Source organism: Tauraco erythrolophus, chromosome 1 (assembly GCF_009769465.1).
Source record: "Tauraco erythrolophus isolate bTauEry1 chromosome 1, bTauEry1.pri, whole genome shotgun sequence".
In the NCBI taxonomy this organism is placed as follows: domain Eukaryota; kingdom Metazoa; phylum Chordata; class Aves; order Musophagiformes; family Musophagidae; genus Tauraco; species Tauraco erythrolophus.
In genome coordinates this window covers 116,751,671-116,757,670 of record NC_141465.1, presented here as the reverse complement: position 1 = coordinate 116,757,670, position 6,000 = coordinate 116,751,671, and positions in this window count along the sequence as shown.

Here is a 6,000-nt window from a genome sequence, read left to right as displayed (position 1 = left end):
ATCATGGATTTCTTTTTCTTCTTACACATTAGCTTGATTTATTCTTCTTTCTCCACATAGGGATGCAAACTTTTTACTTTCTTCTTCTCCCCTCTTCCAGTTCATGTAAGACCTCCTCCTTGGTTGACCTGCCAGACAAATTCCACTTGGAAGGTTGAGCTTTCCTACCTTTCTGCTTATAATGCATGGCAAAGCAGTGAAGGAGAAAAACACCACCAACTCCACCACTCACAGCTGAGGCAAAGGTAAGTTTCATAAAGGCAAAACTGATCGGGTGTGCGTACACTTACACAAACAAGTGTAAATAAAGGCTTTGTACCCAAATCATTCAAGTTTATTTCCAGACCTCATACTTAAGGTAAAGCAGAATAGTTCAATTTTCTACATGAAAGGCTCTTGGATACGCTGCTGTTGTTAATCTAACCAGCAGCTTTCAGGGATTTGCTCAAAATTACCTTAAATGTTTCTGTCCTTTACCAAAATGTTCACTGAACTAAACCAGGGCAATATAAATATATAATCACAATAATTTTACTTCTGAAACCAGTAAAGTTCTAGTGATACGTACAGCCAAGATGTATAGCAAGCTGTCACCACCACAGTCGCCACGTAGTTTTACTTTCAGGATTTGTGCTGCTTTCTCCCCCCCGCCCCCCTCCCCACTCCTCCTTTTTTTCTTTTTTAAGATGCAAGTGCATGAAAGTAAGAGGGGAACATTAGAAAACAGCTCTAGTTTATCCAAATGTAATTGTATTATAGCACATTAGGAGCTGCTGCCTGTAACTGAACTTTTCTGATATACATGGAGTAATATACTGTTGGATGTCATATGGGAACAGATTATGAGTTTGGAGAGCATTTCCGTGCCAGATATAATCAGAAACTGTTTAGATTAAATCTACACACACAAAAAAAGAAATAAAGACCCAGAAAACAGTATTCTTTCTGGGCAGACAAACACCACCAATCATAGTGACCTGAAAAGTCACCATGCAACTTTTTTTTGGAGGACCAGAGAAAATATTAAAATTTGATTATATATTCATAACCACTTCTGGTAATTGTATTCCAGTGTGAGATACTCCTGTTGCATACCTAATTGTTTTTTTTTTTCTGTTAATGGACAAACTCATGCCTTAAGTGCTGATGCAAATTAGTTACTCCATCAACATCAGCTGAATTACTGTGCACTCACAGTAGCCAAAGAGCACAACGTGTAGCCTGAGGTTTCATAACATTCCTATTTTCGTTTCTACCATAAGAAGGTATAACAAATGCTATTTCAGGGATTCAACACAGGTGAGATTTTAGAAAAATATTAAACAAGAATACACACAAATCACACACGGCCAAAACAAAATAATAAAAGTCTTTAGTGGAAAACAATTTTATCCTCCTCCTGCTTATGGATCTTAAAAATACAGAAAGTGTTCATTTCAAAATTGAAATTTCAGTTGTGATAAGGCTTGATTACACGGCCATTTCCCAAGTCTTATTGCAACAAATTGTGAAATATTTCTATGCAACTTCACATCTTCAACTGTATAGGTAAAACAATACTTGAAATAACTAGCACTTCAATCCCTGCATTTTTAATATATAAACTCAATGTAGTACTGAATTATAGATTTAAAATATTTACACACTTGACCAAAAGCAGTACTAGCATTTATTGCCTTAAAACTGCATGTTCACTGCATGGAGGTTCCTTCCTTTGCACAAAGGGAGCAAATAAAAGAGGATAATATTTTTTTCCTACTTATAAACTCTAGAATGGTTCAATGGGAGATGGAAATGTGCTGGGGAAGCTATTAGAAAGGATTTTATCAATTTCAAGTATCAAGTTGTAACAGATTGGAAAATCACGAGTAGTATCTTTCCACTGAGTTTGGAAGGGTCTTCCAAATCTTTTTAAGAATGGCTTAAAAGGACAGGAAAAGCAGGATACAGAAAACGAAGAAATGGAAAAGCAGAGTCTACTTTAATTCACTGAGGAGAAGGGAAAGTCAGGGATATCTTATTTCTCAGTTGCGAATTGCCAAGAAATCTCATATTGAAAAAAGGGTTTTGCAAGACAGCCGAGAGCTTAAGGCTCTAGAGCAAATCACACTTCATGATTTGCTTCATGATTAGTGCTAGAAAGCATTAATCTCATTTACTGCAAAGAGGGCACAATCTATTTATATTAAAAGTAAATTTACAAGGGGGCGGGGCTGGCTCTTTAAAATTTGTTCTCATTAGGCTTTGGTTATACTGAGTGACTGGAACACACATGGGAGAAACGAGTGGTGTTTGTTCCATGCAGAAAAGAGTAAAAAAAACCCAACCCAACCCAACCACCCTACCACACAAGTGGCACTTGTCACAAGTAGAGGCACCAAAGCCTGAATAACTAGCAACTGTCCTCTCACTATGTAGACCAGAACTGAGGCACACTGGTGGGAAATCTTATCTTATTTAAGCAGCCACCATTCCACTTGGCTGTAACTGAAGTAACTACAATTTACAGCAAGCATTACTGTACTGCAGTAGACCAGTCTTGGGGAATACTGCACCACTGCTGCCTCTACTGGGCTTTGTAATTAGGAAAGTCTTCTGTTTTCATTACAGTAAATCTTACACCTCACAAAACTAAAATTAAAATATTTAATATTTACATAGCATCAGATCCTCAATGCATTTTATAGGCATAAGCTAATCCTCACAACATCCCTGTGAGGTAGGTAGGTATTATCGCTATTTTAACAATGACACAGTTCTAGCGACTTGCCAATGGCCACAGAGGATCCAGTGGAAAAACTGATACAAAATTAGAGGAGCCTGGCTCCTACTCCTGCGCTTATATTCATCAAGCTACTTCCATAAAAAACACCCCTTCTTATGTAATTCTTTAACCAAAACTGAAATTACTCGAAGTGTTTTACAAGAGAAATGCTGCAATTTGTATTTTCGAATAGTTTTACAGATCACAAATTAGAACTTGCTTTGCCTTTTAAAGAATTAGATTTTAAATGGACAACTGACTGCTATGAGCAAGCTTATATCCTAGAACTACATGGCTTAGATATAAAGGGATTTACCCAGGTAAACACTGGGGCTTTAGTGAGTGCTCTGCACTATCAAAGAGATGACTCTGATTCAAAACTCTTTCTTTCAACGAGTAGGATTTGGACGTGCTGAGAAAACACGTTTCTTGTTCCTGAGGAAAACGGTGAGCCCTTTATCACTAAACAGTGAAACACAAATCTCTGGGCAATAAGTAGCAGATTCTGGCAGTAATTCAGTGAAGATCATTAAGGCATAAATGCACATGAAAGTGGAAGTTTCTTGTAGTAGTAGTCCACTTCTCCCTGTCCATGTGTTTCTGTGCTGTCAAGAAGGTCTTGAATTTCGTGACCCAACTAGATGGTCATGCTTGCCAGCATCGAAAATTATAGGTTGAACAACAGAAAATTTCTTTGCCAGCATTAGAACTAGCTATTACAATGGGGAAGGAGCTGGCAAAATGGGAAAGAAGCTACTTGATTTCTAGTCTCAGAATGAAAACACTGGAGCAATGATTTGTTTTAGCAAAAAGAAAAATTTGTTACAATTATGTCACGCAGCATTTATAATTCAGTTTGAGTTGCCTTTTTTTCTTCCCCTTCCAAAAACAGGTGCATTTTTAGAACCATTATTCACTTTCCACAGTAAATGGAAAAAATCAATGCAGTGATACCATAAAATTTTCAGAACACTGATGTTCTGAAACAACTTTCAATGCTCACTAAAAACGGTCTAGGAGTCTTTCCTATGGACTTGAACGAGCTTTTTTGCATCTAGATTTACAGCAACTGGATGTGTGAAAGATCACTGAAGGTTTTTGGTTTAGTTTTTTATTTTTTTTTTTTTTTTTGGAAGGGATATAGAAGCCAAATAGTGTAGGTAGCAGCAGCCACCTTGCCAGCGAGAGTATGAATTCTAATTCCCAGAACCATTTGCAACAATTTCATGGATGTCACTAAGCTTTAGCTTTTTCTCTAAAAGAAACAAAATGGCTTGGAAAGATCCCTGTTGAATATAAGATTGGAACAAAAATTAAGAAACAAGAAAGGAAGAATGTTGTGTAGCATAACATCAAGCGGGAAAAAAAACCCAAAACAACCAAACCTTACTAGGACAGTTTCACCTTTAACATATAATATTAATTTTAAATGAAGGGCAAAGGAAAGTTTTAAGCAGCTTTCAAAACTAGTCTTTAAAAGTAAGCATTCACACTTTAGCAAGTTTTGATAGTCAAAAGATGCTGCGCGTCTCTGCTTGTTGTATCACAATGGGCCTGATAAGAAAAGTAATGAGTATGTACGTTACTTTGTCCTGAATGCTAACTCAATTTGTGCTCCCAGTCATCAATAATATTCAAGAGGATTGCAGAATTTTAAAGTTAACAAATATTTTTAAATAGCGAGCCCGCTTTAGGATTAAAAAGATAGTGACAGAGCTGGTTATAAAAGAAATGATGACTGAGGATATCAGTTATTCAGCCAGATCCAAAAAATTTGAAAGTATTTGCTGTAATCTCTTTGAAGATTTTGGCCTAGATATTTGACATCAAGCACATCATGACAAACCAGCAGCTCCTACTGCTGCTTATGTTCCCAGGCTTTAATGCCCTTTGTCTTAAAAAAACACGAGGTTTCAGAACTGCTGTCCTACCCAATGTACAAACTCGGAGAAACTCCAGAAGCAGTTTCAAAAACATAGTGAAACGGAGACAAATTTATAAAATCAGCTTTCACAACAGTTTAAAAACAGAAGGACCTGCCAGGATCATTATCTTTTGTGCAAGTGCACAGTCAAGAAATGTTTTAAAGAAAAGCATTAGACTTTCAAGAAAAAATTGAGAGCACTACCCCTGTTCTAAAATACTACGCAAATTATTTTAGAAATAAAATACTAGCTGGGAAGGTACATTATCTAACAAGTTTTATGGTCACTTTTTAATGTGTAAATCTGCCCTCGCCCAGTTTTCACATAAATTAAAAGAGAAAAGTATAATGAAGAGATGGCATTTTTGGCCTTGTGGATCCATGCTCGAGACAGGTATGGATTTAACTAAAAACAAAAAAGCCTTAGATCACTTATAGCACAGTATTACAGATTTATGTCTTTTAAAAGATCTGGCTATTGTGACTAATTTTGAGATGAATAGCTGAAGAATGGCACAGAGTTGCAAACATGATACATAGCCATGTAAGGTGTATACTGTACATTTTATATAAATTTTAAAAACACATGGGAAATATTTAACAGCATAATCTAGCAGAGGTCTTAAACAAAAGGGCCCACTTCTGCCTCCCTATTTTTCCACAAAAATCAATTTTACTAGACAGGCAGCATTTGTGTTTGCTTCAGTTTCTCTGGCTCATGACTGGAGACAAAGCAGGCTGTGCTTTTATATTTGTGTGCTGCTCTCCCCTGTTGGTCCACTATACTCAGGGCACTATATTCTGCTGTCATAATAGCTAAAGTGCTGATATAAAAAACCAAGCAAGAGCAGAGCAGCTGGGAGGGCTCTGCAGAAGTGGAGCTAGATTCAGCAAAACCAAAAATCCCCCATAGCACTACACATCCCAATTACCTTTCTCGAGTCAAACAAATATGACTCTTGAGTGAAAGGGTTTGACATCCCTGTTCTAGCATAACTGTTTTAAGCTAATGCCCGAACTTTTAAAAGTTTGCCAGTAATTTACACCTTTTGAGTTGTTATTGCTTAAGCAAACAGTTCAGTGTAGAAATACATTGCAGTTGCGTGCAACCCGGGTATGAATCAAAACAGATACTGAAAGTAAAACTACACATGAACCTTGCATTAGACACTCATTCCAAAACGACACGTCAACATGAAGGGCTGCAACAGGTACACAGCAGCTTAATGCCAACATACTAAACCAACTTTGAACAAGTCTTGCCTTAAATTTCTTATCTAAAGTATAGGAGCTTTTTTTTTCCTTTTAAATT